Source organism: Dromaius novaehollandiae, chromosome 23 (assembly GCF_036370855.1).
Source record: "Dromaius novaehollandiae isolate bDroNov1 chromosome 23, bDroNov1.hap1, whole genome shotgun sequence".
NCBI lineage: Eukaryota > Metazoa > Chordata > Aves > Casuariiformes > Dromaiidae > Dromaius > Dromaius novaehollandiae.
In genome coordinates, this window is record NC_088120.1 from 2,176,770 (window position 1) to 2,194,868 (window position 18,099).

Here is an 18,099-nt window from a genome sequence, read left to right on the forward strand (position 1 = left end):
CCAGCGGCCATGAGCCTGCCACTGGCCTAGGAGGCACTGAGGCTGCTTTCACCTCAAAAGCACAGCCAGCAGCCAGGAGCATGACACTGGCCTCGGAGACACTGAGTCTTTTGTGACCTCACAAGCACAGCCATCAGGGGGCGCTGTTGAGGAACCTAGGAGGCACTGAGTGTGCTGTGACCTCACAAGCACAGCCAGCAGCCATGAGCCTGCTACAAGCCTAGGAGACACTGAGACTGCTGTGACCTCACAAGCACTGCCAGCAGCCAAGACCCTGACACTGGCCTTGGAGGCACTGAGGCTGCTGTGACCTCATAAGCACAGCAAGCAGGGGGCGCTGCAGACTTAACCTATGAGGCACTGAGGCTGCTGTGACCTCACAAGCACCGGCAAAAGCCATGAGTCTGCCACTGGCCTTGGAGGCAATGAGGCTGCTGTGACCTCACAAGCACCGGCAAAAGCCATGAGCCTGCCACTGGTCTAGGAGGTAGTGAGTCCGCTGGAACCTCACAAGCACAGCCAGCAGCCAGCAGCCTGCCACTGGCCTAGAAGGCACTCAGGCTGCTGTGACGTCACAACCACAGGCAACAGGGGGCTCTCTAGACTAACCAAGGAGGCACTGAGTCTGCTGTGAGGTCACAAGCACAGCCAGCAGCCATGACCCTGCCGCTGGTGTAGGAGGTACTGCGTCCGCTGGGACCTCAAAAGCACAGCCAGCAGCCATGAGCCTGCCACTGGCCTAGGAGGCAATGAGGCTGCTGTGACTTCACAAGCACAGCCAGCAGCCACGAGCCTGCCACTGGCCTAGAGGGCACTGAGGCTGCTGTGATGTCACAAGCACAGCCAGCAGAGGGCGCTGGAGATTATCTATGAGGCACTGAGTCTGCTGTGACCTCACAAGCACAGCCAGCAGCCTGCAACTGGCATAGGAGGAACTGAGGCTGCTGTGACCTCACAAGCACAGCCAGCAGGGGGTGCTGTACACTAATCTATGAGGCACTCATGCTGCTGTGACGTCACAAACACAGCCAGCAGCCATGAGCCTAGCACTGGCCTATTGGGCCCTGAGGCTGCTGTGACGTCAAAGGCACAGTCAGCAGCCAGCAGCCTGACACTGTCCTAGGAGACACTGAGTCTGCTGTGACGTCACAAGCACAGCCAGCAGGGGGCGCTGTAGAGTAACCTAGGAGGCACTGAGGCTGCTGTGAGCTCACAAGCGCAGCCAGCAGCCATGAGCCTGACACTGGCCTCAGAGGCACTGAGGCTGCTGTGACGTCAGAAGCACAGCCAGCAGCCATGAGCATGGCACTAGCCTAGGAGGCACTGAGGCTTCTGTGACCTCACAAGCACAGCCAGCAGGGAGCACTGGACACTTACCTATGAGGCACTGAGGCTGCTGTGACCTCACAAGCACAGCCAGCAGCCATGAGCATGGCACTAGCCTAGGAGGCACTGAGGCTTCTGTGACCTCACAAGCACAGCCAGCAGGGAACACTGGACACTTACCTATGAGGCACTGAGGCTGCTGTGACCTCACAAGCACAGTCAGCCGCCATGAGCCTGCCACTGTCCTCGGAGGCACTGAGTCTGCTGTGACCTCACAAGCACAGCCAGCAGCCATAGATCTGATACTGGCCTGTGGGGCACTGAGTCTGCTGTGACCTCACAAGCACTGCCAGCAGCCACAAGCCTGCCACTGTCCTCGGAGGCACTGAGGCTGCTGAGACCTCACAAGCACAGCAAGCAGGGGGCGCTGCAGACTTAACCTATGAGGCACTGAGGCTGCTGTGACCTCACAAGCACAGCCAGCAGCCTGCAACTGACCTAGGAGGCACTGAGGCTGCTGTGACCTCACAAGCACTGCCAGCAGCCACGATTCTGCTACAAGCCTAGGAGACACTGAGACTGCTGTGACCTCACAGGCACAGCCAGCGGCCATGAGCCTGCCAAGGGCCTAGGAGGCACTCAGGCTGCTGTGACCTCACAAGCGCAGCCAGCAGCCACGAGCCTGCCACTGGCCTAGGAGGCACAGAGTCTGCTGTAACCTCATAAGCACAGCCAGCAGCCAGGAGCCTGCCACTGGCCTAGGAGGCAATGAGGCTGCTGTGACTTCACAAGCACAGCCAGCAGCCACGAGCCTGCCACTGGCCTAGAGGGCACTGAGGCTGCTGTGATGTCACAAGCACAGCCAGCAGAGGGCGCTGGAGATTATCTATGAGGCACTGAGTCTGCTGTGACCTCACAAGCACAGCCAGCAGCCTGCAACTGGCATAGGAGGAACTGAGGCTGCTGTGACCTCACAAGCACAGCCAGCAGGGGGTGCTGTACACTAATCTATGAGGCACTCATGCTGCTGTGACGTCACAAACACAGCCAGCAGCCATGAGCCTAGCACTGGCCTATTGGGCCCTGAGGCTGCTGTGACGTCAAAGGCACAGTCAGCAGCCAGCAGCCTGACACTGTCCTAGGAGACACTGAGTCTGCTGTGACGTCACAAGCACAGCCAGCAGGGGGCGCTGTAGAGTAACCTAGGAGGCACTGAGGCTGCTGTGAGCTCACAAGCGCAGCCAGCAGCCATGAGCCTGACACTGGCCTCAGAGGCACTGAGGCTGCTGTGACGTCAGAAGCACAGCCAGCAGCCATGAGCATGGCACTAGCCTAGGAGGCACTGAGGCTTCTGTGACCTCACAAGCACAGCCAGCAGGGAGCACTGGACACTTACCTATGAGGCACTGAGGCTGCTGTGACCTCACAAGCACAGCCAGCAGCCATGAGCATGGCACTAGCCTAGGAGGCACTGAGGCTTCTGTGACCTCAGAAGCACAGCCAGCAGGGAGCACTGGACACTTACCTATGAGGCACTGAGGCTGCTGTGACCTCACAAGCACAGTCAGCAGCCATGAGCCTGCCACTGTCCTCGGAGGCACTGAGTCTGCTGTGACCTCACAAGCACAGCCAGCAGCCATAGATCTGATACTGGCCTGTGGGGCACTGAGTCTGCTGTGACCTCACAAGCACTGCCAGCAGCCACAAGCCTGCCACTGTCCTCGGAGGCACTGAGGCTGCTGAGACCTCACAAGCACAGCAAGCAGGGGGCGCTGCAGACTTAACCTATGAGGCACTGAGGCTGCTGTGACCTCACAAGCACAGCCAGCAGCCTGCAACTGACCTAGGAGGCACTGAGGCTGCTGTGACCTCACAAGCACTGCCAGCAGCCACGATTCTGCTACAAGCCTAGGAGACACTGAGTCTGCTGTGACCTCACAAGCACAGCCAGCAGGGGGCGCTGGACACTAACCTATGAGGCACTAAGGCTGCTGTGACCTCACAAGCACAGCCAGCGGCCATGAGCCTGCCACTGGCCTAGGAGGCACTGAGGCTGCTTTCACCTCAAAAGCACAGCCAGCAGCCAGGAGCATGACACTGGCCTCGGAGACACTGAGTCTTTTGTGACCTCACAAGCACAGCCATCAGGGGGCGCTGTTGAGGAACCTAGGAGGCACTGAGTGTGCTGTGACCTCACAAGCACAGCCAGCAGCCAGGAGCCTGCCACTGGCCTAGGAGTCATTCAGGCTGCTGTGACCTCACAAGCACAGCAAGCAGGGGGCGCTGTAGACTAAACCTATGAGGCACTGAGACTGCTGTGACCTCACAAGCACAGCCAGTGGCCATGAGCCTGCCACTGGCCTTGGAGGCACTGAGGCTGCTGTGACGTCAGAAGCATAGCCAGCAGCCATGAGCATGGCACTGGCCTAGGAGGCACTGAGGCTTCTGTGATCTCACAAGCACAGCCAGCAGGGGGCACTGGACACTTACCTATGAGGCACTGAGGCTGCTGTGACCTTACAAGCACAGGCAGTAGGGGGCGCTGGACACTTACCTATGAGGCACTGAGGCTGCTGTGACCTCACAAGCACAGCCAGCAGCCATAAGCCTGCCACTGTCCTCGGAGGCACTGAGTCTGCTGTGACCTCACAAGCACAGCCCGCAGGGGGCGCTGTAGAGTAACCTAGGAGACACTGAGGCTGCTGTGACCTCACAAGCACTGCCAGCAGCCATGAGCCTGGCAGTGGCCTAGGAGCCGCTGAGGCTGCTGTGACCTCACAAGCACAGCCAGCAGCCACGAGCCTGCCACTGGCCTAGGAGGCACTGAGTGAGATGTGACCTCACAAGCACAGCCAGCAGCCATGACCCTGCCACTGTCCTAGGAGGCACTGAGGCTGGTGTGACTTCACAAGCAGAGCCAGCAGCCTGCATCTGGCATAGGAGGCACTGAGGCTGGTGTGACTTCAAAAGCACAGCCAGCAGGGGGTGCTGTACACTAATCCATTTGGCACTCATGCTGCTGTGACCTCATAAGCACAGCCAGCAGCCATGAGCCTAGCACTGGCCTAGGAGGCACAGAGTCTGCTGTAACCTCATAAGCACAGCCAGCAGCCAGGAGCCTGTCACTGGCCTTTTGGGCACTGAGTCTGCTGTGACCTCACAAGCACAGCCAGCAGGGGGCGCTGGACACTAACCTATGAGGCACTAAGGCTGCTGTGACCTCACAAGCACAGCTAGCGGCCATGAGCCTGCCACTGGCCTAGGAGGCACTGAGGCTGCTTTCACCTCAAAAGCACAGCCAGCAGCCAGGAGCATGACACTGGCCTCGGAGACACTGAGTCTTTTGTGACCTCACAAGCACAGCCAGCAGCCATGAGCCTGCCACTGGCCTAGGAGGCAATGAGGCTGCTGTGACCTCACAAGCACTGCCAGCAGCCACGAGCCTGCTACAAGCCTAGGAGACACTGAGACTGCTGTGACCTCAGAAGCACAGCCAGCAGCCAAGACCCTGACACTGGCCTTGGAGGCACTGAGGCTGCTGTGACCTCACAAGCACAGCAAGCAGGGGGCGCTGCAGACTTAACCTATGAGGCACTGAGGCTGCTGTGACCTCACAAGCACCGGCAAAAGCCATGAGTCTGCCACTGGCCTTGGAGGCAATGAGGCTGCTGTGACCTCACAAGCACCGGCAAAAGCCATGAGCCTGCCACTGGTCTAGGAGGTAGTGAGTCCGCTGGAACCTCACAAGCACAGCCAGCAGCCAGCAGCCTGCCACTGGCCTAGAAGGCACTCAGGCTGCTGTGACGTCACAACCACAGGCAACAGGGGGCTCTCTAGACTAACCAAGGAGGCACTGAGTCTGCTGTGAGGTCACAAGAACAGCCAGCAGCCATGACCCTGCCGCTGGTGTAGGAGGTACTGCGTCCGCTGGGACCTCACAAGCACAGCCAGCAGCCATGAGCCTGCCACTGGCCTAGGAGGCAATGAGGCTGCTGTGACTTCACAAGCACAGCCAGCAGCCACGAGCCTGCCACTGGCCTAGAGGGCACTGAGGCTGCTGTGATGTCACAAGCACAGCCAGCAGAGGGCGCTGGAGATTATCTATGAGGCACTGAGTCTGCTGTGACCTCACAAGCACAGCCAGCAGCCTGCAACTGGCATAGGAGGAACTGAGGCTGCTGTGACCTCACAAGCACAGCCAGCAGGGGGTGCTATACACTAATCTATGAGGCACTCATGCTGCTGTGACGTCACAAACACAGCCAGCAGCCATGAGCCTAGCACTGGCCTATTGGGCCCTGAGGCTGCTGTGACGTCAAAGGCACAGTCAGCAGCCAGCAGCCTGACACTGTCCTAGGAGACACTGAGTCTGCTGTGACGTCACAAGCACAGCCAGCAGGGGGCGCTGTAGAGTAACCTAGGAGGCACTGAGGCTGCTGTGAGCTCACAAGCGCAGCCAGCAGCCATGAGCCTGACACTGGCCTCAGAGGCACTGAGGCTGCTGTGACGTCAGAAGCACAGCCAGCAGCCATGAGCATGGCACTAGCCTAGGAGGCACTGAGGCTTCTGTGACCTCAGAAGCACAGCCAGCAGGGAGCACTGGACACTTACCTATGAGGCACTGAGGCTGCTGTGACCTCACAAGCACAGTCAGCAGCCATGAGCCTGCCACTGTCCTCGGAGGCACTGAGTCTGCTGTGACCTCACAAGCACAGCCAGCAGCCATAGATCTGATACTGGCCTGTGGGGCACTGAGTCTGCTGTGACCTCACAAGCACTGCCAGCAGCCACAAGCCTGCCACTGTCCTCGGAGGCACTGAGGCTGCTGAGACCTCACAAGCACAGCAAGCAGGGGGCGCTGCAGACTTAACCTATGAGGCACTGAGGCTGCTGTGACCTCACAAGCACAGCCAGCAGCCTGCAACTGACCTAGGAGGCACTGAGGCTGCTGTGACCTCACAAGCACTGCCAGCAGCCACGATTCTGCTACAAGCCTAGGAGACACTGAGACTGCTGTGACCTCACAAGCACAGCCAGCGGCCATGAGCCTGCCAAGGGCCTAGGAGGCACTCAGGCTGCTGTGACCTCACAAGCGCAGCCAGCAGCCACGAGCCTGCCACTGGCCTAGGAGGCACAGAGTCTGCTGTAACCTCATAAGCACAGCCAGCAGCCAGGAGCCTGCCACTGGCCTTTTGGGCACTGAGTCTGCTGTGACCTCACAAGCACAGCCAGCAGGGGGCGCTGGACACTAACCTATGAGGCACTAAGGCTGCTGTGACCTCACAAGCACAGCCAGCGGCCATGAGCCTGCCACTGGCCTAGGAGGCACTGAGGCTGCTTTCACCTCAAAAGCACAGCCAGCAGCCAGGAGCATGACACTGGCCTCGGAGACACTGAGTCTTTTGTGACCTCACAAGCACAGCCATCAGGGGGCGCTGTTGAGGAACCTAGGAGGCACTGAGTGTGCTGTGACCTCACAAGCACAGCCAGCAGCCAGGAGCCTGCCCCTGGCCTAGGAGGCAATGAGGCTGCTGTGACCTCGCAAGCCCAGCCAGCAGCCATGAGACTGATACTGGCCTAGGAGTCATTCAGGCTGCTGTGACCTCACAAGCACAGCAAGCAGGGGGCGCTGTAGAATAAAGCTATGAGGCACTGAGACTGCTGTGACCTCACAAGCACAGCCAGTGGCCATGAGCCTGCCACTGGCCTTGGAGGCACTGAGGCTGCTGTGACGTCAGAAGCATAGCCAGCAGCCATGAGCATGGCACTGGCCTAGGAGGCACTGAGGCTTCTGTGATCTCACAAGCACAGCCAGCAGGGGGCACTGGACACTTACCTATGAGGCACTGAGGCTGCTGTGACCTTACAAGCACAGGCAGTAGGGGGCGCTGGACACTTACCTATGAGGCACTGAGGCTGCTGTGACCTCACAAGCACAGCCAGCAGCCATAAGCCTGCCACTGTCCTCGGAGGCACTGAGTCTGCTGTGACCTCACAAGCACAGCCCGCAGGGGGCGCTGTAGAGTAACCTAGGAGACACTGAGGCTGCTGTGACCTCACAAGCACTGCCAGCAGCCATGAGCCTGGCAGTGGCCTAGGAGCCGCTGAGGCTGCTGTGACCTCACAAGCACAGCCAGCAGCCACGAGCCTGCCACTGGCCTAGGAGGCACTGAGTGAGATGTGACCTCACAAGCACAGCCAGCAGCCATGACCCTGCCACTGTCCTAGGAGGCACTGAGGCTGGTGTGACTTCACAAGCAGAGCCAGCAGCCTGCATCTGGCATAGGAGGCACTGAGGCTGGTGTGACTTCAAAAGCACAGCCAGCAGGGGGTGCTGTACACTAATCCATTTGGCACTCATGCTGCTGTGACCTCATAAGCACAGCCAGCAGCCATGAGCCTAGCACTGGCCTAGTAGGCACTGGGGTTCCTGTGACCTCACAAGCACAGCCAGTGGCCATGAGCCTGCCAAGGGCCTAGGAGGCACTGAGGCTGCTGTGACCTCACAAGCGCAGCCAGCAGCCACAAGCCTGCCACTGGCCTAGGAGGCACAGAGTCTGCTGTAACCTCATAAGCACAGCCAGCAGCCAGGAGCCTGCCACTGGCCTTTTGGGCACTGAGTCTGCTGTGACCTCACAAGCACAGCCAGCAGGGGGCGCTGGACACTAACCTATGAGGCACTAAGGCTGCTGTGACCTCACAAGCACAGCCAGCGGCCATGAGCCTGCCACTGGCCTAGGAGGCACTGAGGCTGCTTTCACCTCAAAAGCACAGCCAGCAGCCAGGAGCATGACACTGGCCTCGGAGACACTGAGTCTTTTGTGACCTCACAAGCACAGCCATCAGGGGGCGCTGTTGAGGAACCTAGGAGGCACTGAGTGTGCTGTGACCTAACAAGCACAGCCAGCAGCCAGGAGCCTGCCACGGCCTAGGAGGCAATGAGGCTGCTGTGACCTCGCAAGCCCAGCCAGCAGCCATGAGACTGATACTGGCCTAGGAGTCATTCAGGCTGCTGTGACCTCACAAGCACAGCAAGCAGGGGGCGCTGTAGACTAAACCTATGAGGCACTGAGACTGCTGTGACCTCACAAGCACAGCCAGTGGCCATGAGCCTGCCACTGGCCTTGGAGGCACTGAGGCTGCTGTGACGTCAGAAGCATAGCCAGCAGCCATGAGCATGGCACTGGCCTAGGAGGCACTGAGGCTTCTGTGATCTCACAAGCACAGCCAGCAGGGGGCACTGGACACTTACCTATGAGGCACTGAGGCTGCTGTGACCTTACAAGCACAGGCAGTAGGGGGCGCTGGACACTTACCTATGAGGCACTGAGGCTGCTGTGACCTCACAAGCACAGCCAGCAGCCATAAGCCTGCCACTGTCCTCGGAGGCACTGAGTCTGCTGTGACCTCACAAGCACAGCCCGCAGGGGGCGCTGTTGAGGAACCTAGGAGACACTGAGGCTGCTGTGACCTCACAAGCACTGCCAGCAGCCATGAGCCTGGCAGTGGCCTAGGAGGCGCTGAGGCTGCTGTGACCTCACAAGCACAGCCAGCAGCCACGAGCCTGCCACTGGCCTAGGAGGCACTGAGTGAGATGTGACCTCACAAGCACAGCCAGCAGCCATGACCCTGCCACTGTCCTAGGAGGCACTGAGGCTGGTGTGACTTCACAAGCAGAGCCAGCAGCCTGCATCTGGCATAGGAGGCACTGAGGCTGGTGTGACTTCAAAAGCACAGCCAGCAGGGGGTGCTGTACACTAATCCATTTGGCACTCATGCTGCTGTGACCTCATAAGCACAGCCAGCAGCCATGAGCCTAGCACTGGCCTAGTAGGCACTGGGGTTCCTGTGACCTCACAAGCACAGCCAGTGGCCATGAGCCTGCCAAGGGCCTAGGAGGCACTGAGGCTGCTGTGACCTCACAAGCGCAGCCAGCAGCCACAAGCCTGCCACTGGCCTAGGAGGCACAGAGTCTGCTGTAACCTCATAAGCACAGCCAGCAGCCAGGAGCCTGCCACTGGCCTTTTGGGCACTGAGTCTGCTGTGACCTCACAAGCACAGCCAGCAGGGGGCGCTGGACACTAACCTATGAGGCACTAAGGCTGCTGTGACCTCACAAGCACAGCCAGCGGCCATGAGCCTGCCACTGGCCTAGGAGGCACTGAGGCTGCTTTCACCTCAAAAGCACAGCCAGCAGCCAGGAGCATGACACTGGCCTCGGAGACACTGAGTCTTTTGTGACCTCACAAGCACAGCCATCAGGGGGCGCTGTTGAGGAACCTAGGAGGCACTGAGTGTGCTGTGACCTCACAAGCACAGCCAGCAGCCAGGAGCCTGCCACTGGCCTAGGAGGCAATGAGGCTGCTGTGACCTCGCAAGCCCAGCCAGCAGCCATGAGACTGATACTGGCCTAGGAGTCATTCAGGCTGCTGTGACCTCACAAGCACAGCAAGCAGGGGGCGCTGTAGACTAAAGCTATGAGGCACTGAGACTGCTGTGACCTCACAAGCACAGCCAGTGGCCATGAGCCTGCCACTGGCCTTGGAGGCACTGAGGCTGCTGTGACGTCAGAAGCATAGCCAGCAGCCATGAGCATGGCACTGGCCTAGGAGGCACTGAGGCTTCTGTGATCTCACAAGCACAGCCAGCAGGGGGCACTGGACACTTACCTATGAGGCACTGAGGCTGCTGTGACCTTACAAGCACAGGCAGTAGGGGGCGCTGGACACTTACCTATGAGGCACTGAGGCTGCTGTGACCTCACAAGCACAGCCAGCAGCCATAAGCCTGCCACTGTCCTCGGAGGCACTGAGTCTGCTGTGACCTCACAAGCACAGCCCGCAGGGGGCGCTGTAGAGTAACCTAGGAGACACTGAGGCTGCTGTGACCTCACAAGCACTGCCAGCAGCCATGAGCCTGGCAGTGGCCTAGGAGGCGCTGAGGCTGCTGTGACCTCACAAGCACAGCCAGCAGCCACGAGCCTGCCACTGGCCTAGGAGGCACTGAGTGAGATGTGACCTCACAAGCACAGCCAGCAGCCATGACCCTGCCACTGTCCTAGGAGGCACTGAGGCTGCTGTGACCTCACAAGCACAGCCAGCAGCCATGAGCCTGCCACTGGCCTAGGAGGCAATGAGGCTGCTGTGACCTCACAAGCACTGCCAGCAGCCACGAGCCTGCTACAAGCCTAGGAGACACTGAGACTGCTGTGACCTCAGAAGCACAGCCAGCAGCCAAGACCCTGACACTGGCCTTGGAGGCACTGAGGCTGCTGTGACCTCATAAGCACAGCAAGCAGGGGGCGCTGCAGACTTAACCTATGAGGCACTGAGGCTGCTGTGACCTCACAAGCACCGGCAAAAGCCATGAGCCTGCCACTGGTCTAGGAGGTAGTGAGTCCGCTGGAACCTCACAAGCACAGCCAGCAGCCAGCAGCCTGCCACTGGCCTAGAAGGCACTCAGGCTGCTGTGACGTCACAACCACAGGCAACAGGGGGCTCTGTAGACTAACCAAGGAGGCACTGAGTCTGCTGTGAGGTCACAAGCACAGCCAGCAGCCATGACCCTGCCGCTGGTGTAGGAGGTACTGCGTCCGCTGGGACCTCAAAAGCACAGCCAGCAGCCATGAGCCTGCCACTGGCCTAGGAGGCAATGAGGCTGCTGTGACTTCACAAGCACAGCCAGCAGCCACGAGCCTGCCACTGGCCTAGAGGGCACTGAGGCTGCTGTGATGTCACAAGCACAGCCAGCAGAGGGCGCTGGAGATTATCTATGAGGCACTGAGTCTGCTGTGACCTCACAAGCACAGCCAGCAGCCTGCAACTGGCATAGGAGGAACTGAGGCTGCTGTGACCTCACAAGCACAGCCAGCAGGGGGTGCTGTACACTAATCTATGAGGCACTCATGCTGCTGTGACGTCACAAACACAGCCAGCAGCCATGAGCCTAGCACTGGCCTATTGGGCCCTGAGGCTGCTGTGACGTCAAAGGCACAGTCAGCAGGGGGCGCTGTAGAGTAACCTAGGAGGCACTGAGGCTGCTGTGAGCTCACAAGCGCAGCCAGCAGCCATGAGCATGGCACTAGCCTAGGAGGCACTGAGGCTTCTGTGACCTCAGAAGCACAGCCAGCAGGGAGCACTGGACACTTACCTATGAGGCACTGAGGCTGCTGTGACCTCACAAGCACAGTCAGCAGCCATGAGCCTGCCACTGTCCTCGGAGGCACTGAGTCTGCTGTGACCTCACAAGCACAGCCAGCAGCCATAGATCTGATACTGGCCTGTGGGGCACTGAGTCTGCTGTGACCTCACAAGCACTGCCAGCAGCCACAAGCCTGCCACTGTCCTCGGAGGCACTGAGGCTGCTGAGACCTCACAAGCACAGCAAGCAGGGGGCGCTGCAGACTTAACCTATGAGGCACTGAGGCTGCTGTGACCTCACAAGCACAGCCAGCAGCCTGCAACTGACCTAGGAGGCACTGAGGCTGCTGTGACCTCACAAGCACTGCCAGCAGCCACGATTCTGCTACAAGCCTAGGAGACACTGAGACTGCTGTGACCTCACAAGCACAGCCAGCGGCCATGAGCCTGCCAAGGGCCTAGGAGGCACTCAGGCTGCTGTGACCTCACAAGCGCAGCCAGCAGCCACGAGCCTGCCACTGGCCTAGGAGGCACAGAGTCTGCTGTAACCTCATAAGCAAAGCCAGCAGCCAGGAGCCTGCCACTGGCCTAGGAGGCAATGAGGCTGCTGTGACTTCACAAGCACAGCCAGCAGCCACGAGCCTGCCACTGGCCTAGAGGGCACTGAGGCTGCTGTGATGTCACAAGCACAGCCAGCAGAGGGCGCTGGAGATTATCTATGAGGCACTGAGTCTGCTGTGACCTCACAAGCACAGCCAGCAGCCTGCAACTGGCATAGGAGGAACTGAGGCTGCTGTGACCTCACAAGCACAGCCAGCAGGGGGTGCTGTACACTAATCTATGAGGCACTCATGCTGCTGTGACGTCACAAACACAGCCAGCAGCCATGAGCCTAGCACTGGCCTATTGGGCCCTGAGGCTGCTGTGACGTCAAAGGCACAGTCAGCAGCCAGCAGCCTGACACTGTCCTAGGAGACACTGAGTCTGCTGTGACGTCACAAGCACAGCCAGCAGGGGGCGCTGTAGAGTAACCTAGGAGGCACTGAGGCTGCTGTGAGCTCACAAGCGCAGCCAGCAGCCATGAGCCTGACACTGGCCTCAGAGGCACTGAGGCTGCTGTGACGTCACAAGCACAGTCAGCAGCCATGAGCCTGCCACTGTCCTCGGAGGCACTGAGTCTGCTGTGACCTCACAAGCACAGCCAGCAGCCATAGATCTGATACTGGCCTGTGGGGCACTGAGTCTGCTGTGACCTCACAAGCACTGCCAGCAGCCACAAGCCTGCCACTGTCCTCGGAGGCACTGAGGCTGCTGAGACCTCACAAGCACAGCAAGCAGGGGGCGCTGCAGACTTAACCTATGAGGCACTGAGGCTGCTGTGACCTCACAAGCACAGCCAGCAGCCTGCAACTGACCTAGGAGGCACTGAGGCTGCTGTGACCTCACAAGCACTGCCAGCAGCCACGATTCTGCTACAAGCCTAGGAGACACTGAGACTGCTGTGACCTCAGAAGCACAGCCAGCGGCCATGAGCCTGCCAAGGGCCTAGGAGGCACTCAGGCTGCTGTGACCTCACAAGCGCAGCCAGCAGCCACGAGCCTGCCACTGGCCTAGGAGGCACAGAGTCTGCTGTAACCTCATAAGCACAGCCAGCAGCCAGGAGCCTGCCACTGGCCTTTTGGGCACTGAGTCTGCTGTGACCTCACAAGCACAGCCAGCAGGGGGCGCTGGACACTAACCTATGAGGCACTAAGGCTGCTGTGACCTCACAAGCACAGCCAGCGGCCATGAGCCTGCCACTGGCCTAGGAGGCACTGAGGCTGCTTTCACCTCAAAAGCACAGCCAGCAGCCAGGAGCATGACACTGGCCTCGGAGACACTGAGTCTTTTGTGACCTCACAAGCACAGCCATCAGGGGGCGCTGTTGAGGAACCTAGGAGGCACTGAGTGTGCTGTGACCTCACAAGCACAGCCAGCAGCCAGGAGCCTGCCACTGGCCTAGGAGGCAATGAGGCTGCTGTGACCTCGCAAGCCCAGCCAGCAGCCATGAGACTGATACTGGCCTAGGAGTCATTCAGGCTGCTGTGACCTCACAAGCACAGCAAGCAGGGGGCGCTGTAGACTAAACCTATGAGGCACTGAGACTGCTGTGACCTCACAAGCACAGCCAGTGGCCATGAGCCTGCCACTGGCCTTGGAGGCACTGAGGCTGCTGTGACGTCAGAAGCATAGCCAGCAGCCATGAGCATGGCACTGGCCTAGGAGGCACTGAGGCTTCTGTGATCTCACAAGCACAGCCAGCAGGGGGCACTGGACACTTACCTATGAGGCACTGAGGCTGCTGTGACCTTACAAGCACAGGCAGTAGGGGGCGCTGGACACTTACCTATGAGGCACTGAGGCTGCTGTGACCTCACAAGCACAGCCATCAGCCATAAGCCTGCCACTGTCCTCGGAGGCACTGAGTCTGCTGTGACCTCACAAGCACAGCCCGCAGGGGGCGCTGTAGAGTAACCTAGGAGACACTGAGGCTGCTGTGACCTCACAAGCACTGCCAGCAGCCATGAGCCTGGCAGTGGCCTAGGAGGCGCTGAGGCTGCTGTGACCTCACAAGCACAGCCAGCAGCCACGAGCCTGCCACTGGCCTAGGAGGCACTGAGTGAGATGTGACCTCACAAGCACAGCCAGCAGCCATGACCCTGCCACTGTCCTAGGAGGCACTGAGGCTGGTGTGACTTCACAAGCAGAGCCAGCAGCCTGCATCTGGCATAGGAGGCACTGAGGCTGGTGTGACTTCAAAAGCACAGCCAGCAGGGGGTGCTGTACACTAATCCATTTGGCACTCATGCTGCTGTGACCTCATAAGCACAGCCAGCAGCCATGAGCCTAGCACTGGCCTAGGAGGCACAGAGTCTGCTGTAACCTCATAAGCACAGCCAGCAGCCAGGAGCCTGTCACTGGCCTTTTGGGCACTGAGTCTGCTGTGACCTCACAAGCACAGCCAGCAGGGGGCGCTGGACACTAACCTATGAGGCACTAAGGCTGCTGTGACCTCACAAGCACAGCCAGCGGCCATGAGCCTGCCACTGGCCTAGGAGGCACTGAGGCTGCTTTCACCTCAAAAGCACAGCCAGCAGCCAGGAGCATGACACTGGCCTCGGAGACACTGAGTCTTTTGTGACCTCACAAGCACAGCCAGCAGGGGGCGCCGTTGAGGAACCTAGGAGGCACTGAGTGTGCTGTGACCTCACAAGCACAGCCAGCAGCCATGAGCCTGCCACTGGCCTAGGAGGCAATGAGGCTGCTGTGACCTCACAAGCACTGCCAGCAGCCACGAGCCTGCTACAAGCCTAGGAGACACTGAGACTGCTGTGACCTCAGAAGCACAGCCAGCAGCCAAGACCCTGACACTGGCCTTGGAGGCACTGAGGCTGCTGTGACCTCATAAGCACAGCAAGCAGGGGGCGCTGCAGACTTAACCTATGAGGCACTGAGGCTGCTGTGACCTCACAAGCACCGGCAAAAGCCATGAGTCTGCCACTGGCCTTGGAGGCAATGAGGCTGCTGTGACCTCACAAGCACCGGCAAAAGCCATGAGCCTGCCACTGGTCTAGGAGGTAGTGAGTCCGCTGGAACCTCACAAGCACAGCCAGCAGCCAGCAGCCTGCCACTGGCCTAGAAGGCACTCAGGCTGCTGTGACGTCACAACCACAGGCAACAGGGGGCTCTCTAGACTAACCAAGGAGGCACTGAGTCTGCTGTGAGGTCACAAGAACAGCCAGCAGCCATGACCCTGCCGCTGGTGTAGGAGGTACTGCGTCCGCTGGGACCTCACAAGCACAGCCAGCAGCCATGAGCCTGCCACTGGCCTAGGAGGCAATGAGGCTGCTGTGACTTCACAAGCACAGCCAGCAGCCACGAGCCTGCCACTGGCCTAGAGGGCACTGAGGCTGCTGTGATGTCACAAGCACAGCCAGCAGAGGGCGCTGGAGATTATCTATGAGGCACTGAGTCTGCTGTGACCTCACAAGCACAGCCAGCAGCCTGCAACTGGCATAGGAGGAACTGAGGCTGCTGTGACCTCACAAGCACAGCCAGCAGGGGGTGCTATACACTAATCTATGAGGCACTCATGCTGCTGTGACGTCACAAACACAGCCAGCAGCCATGAGCCTAGCACTGGCCTATTGGGCCCTGAGGCTGCTGTGACGTCAAAGGCACAGTCAGCAGCCAGCAGCCTGACACTGTCCTAGGAGACACTGAGTCTGCTGTGACGTCACAAGCACAGCCAGCAGGGGGCGCTGTAGAGTAACCTAGGAGGCACTGAGGCTGCTGTGAGCTCACAAGCGCAGCCAGCAGCCATGAGCCTGACACTGGCCTCAGAGGCACTGAGGCTGCTGTGACGTCAGAAGCACAGCCAGCAGCCATGAGCATGGCACTAGCCTAGGAGGCACTGAGGCTTCTGTGACCTCAGAAGCACAGCCAGCAGGGAGCACTGGACACTTACCTATGAGGCACTGAGTCTGCTGTGACCTCACAAGCACAGTCAGCAGCCATGAGCCTGCCACTGTCCTCGGAGGCACTGAGTCTGCTGTGACCTCACAAGCACAGCCAGCAGCCATAGATCTGATACTGGCCTGTGGGGCACTGAGTCTGCTGTGACCTCACAAGCACTGCCAGCAGCCACAAGCCTGCCACTGTCCTCGGAGGCACTGAGGCTGCTGAGACCTCACAAGCACAGCAAGCAGGGGGCGCTGCAGACTTAACCTATGAGGCACTGAGGCTGCTGTGACCTCACAAGCACAGCCAGCAGCCTGCAACTGACCTAGGAGGCACTGAGGCTGCTGTGACCTCACAAGCACTGCCAGCAGCCACGATTCTGCTACAAGCCTAGGAGACACTGAGACTGCTGTGACCTCACAAGCACAGCCAGCGGCCATGAGCCTGCCAAGGGCCTAGGAGGCACTCAGGCTGCTGTGACCTCACAAGCGCAGCCAGCAGCCACGAGCCTGCCACTGGCCTAGGAGGCACAGAGTCTGCTGTAACCTCATAAGCACAGCCAGCAGCCAGGAGCCTGCCACTGGCCTTTTGGGCACTGAGTCTGCTGTGACCTCACAAGCACAGCCAGCAGGGGGCGCTGTTGAGGAACCTAGGAGGCACTGAGTGTGCTGTGACCTCACAAGCACAGCCAGCAGCCAGGAGCCTGCCCCTGGCCTAGGAGGCAATGAGGCTGCTGTGACCTCGCAAGCCCAGCCAGCAGCCATGAGACTGATACTGGCCTAGGAGTCATTCAGGCTGCTGTGACCTCACAAGCACAGCAAGCAGGGGGCGCTGTAGACTAAACCTATGAGGCACTGAGACTGCTGTGACCTCACAAGCACAGCCAGTGGCCATGAGCCTGCCACTGGCCTTGGAGGCACTGAGGCTGCTGTGACGTCAGAAGCATAGCCAGCAGCCATGAGCATGGCACTGGCCTAGGAGGCACTGAGGCTTCTGTGATCTCACAAGCACAGCCAGCAGGGGGCACTGGACACTTACCTATGAGGCACTGAGGCTGCTGTGACCTTACAAGCACAGGCAGTAGGGGGCGCTGGACACTTACCTATGAGGCACTGAGGCTGCTGTGACCTCACAAGCACAGCCAGCAGCCATAAGCCTGCCACTGTCCTCGGAGGCACTGAGTCTGCTGTGACCTCACAACCACAGGCAACAGGGGGCGCTGTAGAGTAACCTAGGAGACACTGAGGCTGCTGTGACCTCACAAGCACTGCCAGCAGCCATGAGCCTGGCAGTGGCCTAGGAGGCGCTGAGGCTGCTGTGACCTCACAAGCACAGCCAGCAGCCACGAGCCTGCCACTGGCCTAGGAGGCACTGAGTGAGATGTGACCTCACAAGCACAGCCAGCAGCCATGACCCTGCCACTGTCCTAGGAGGCACTGAGGCTGGTGTGACTTCACAAGCAGAGCCAGCAGCCTGCATCTGGCATAGGAGGCACTGAGGCTGGTGTGACTTCAAAAGCACAGCCAGCAGGGGGTGCTGTACACTAATCCATTTGGCACTCATGCTGCTGTGACCTCATAAGCACAGCCAGCAGCCATGAGCCTAGCACTGGCCTAGTAGGCACTGGGGTTCCTGTGACCTCACAAGCACAGCCAGTGGCCATGAGCCTGCCAAGGGCCTAGGAGGCACTCAGGCTGCTGTGACCTCACAAGCGCAGCCAGCAGCCACAAGCCTGCCACTGGCCTAGGAGGCACAGAGTCTGCTGTAACCTCAGAAGCACAGCCAGCAGCCAGGAGCCTGTCACTGGCCTTTTGGGCACTGAGTCTGCTGTGACCTCACAAGCACAGCCAGCAGGGGGCGCTGGACACTAACCTATGAGGCACTAAGGCTGCTGTGACCTCACAAGCACAGCCAGCGGCCATGAGCCTGCCACTGGCCTAGGAGGCACTGAGGCTGCTTTCACCTCAAAAGCACAGCCAGCAGCCAGGAGCATGACACTGGCCTCGGAGACACTGAGTCTTTTGTGACCTCACAAGCACAGCCATCAGGGGGCGCTGTTGAGGAACCTAGGAGGCACTGAGTGTGCTGTGACCTCACAAGCACAGCCAGCAGCCAGGAGCCTGCCACGGCCTAG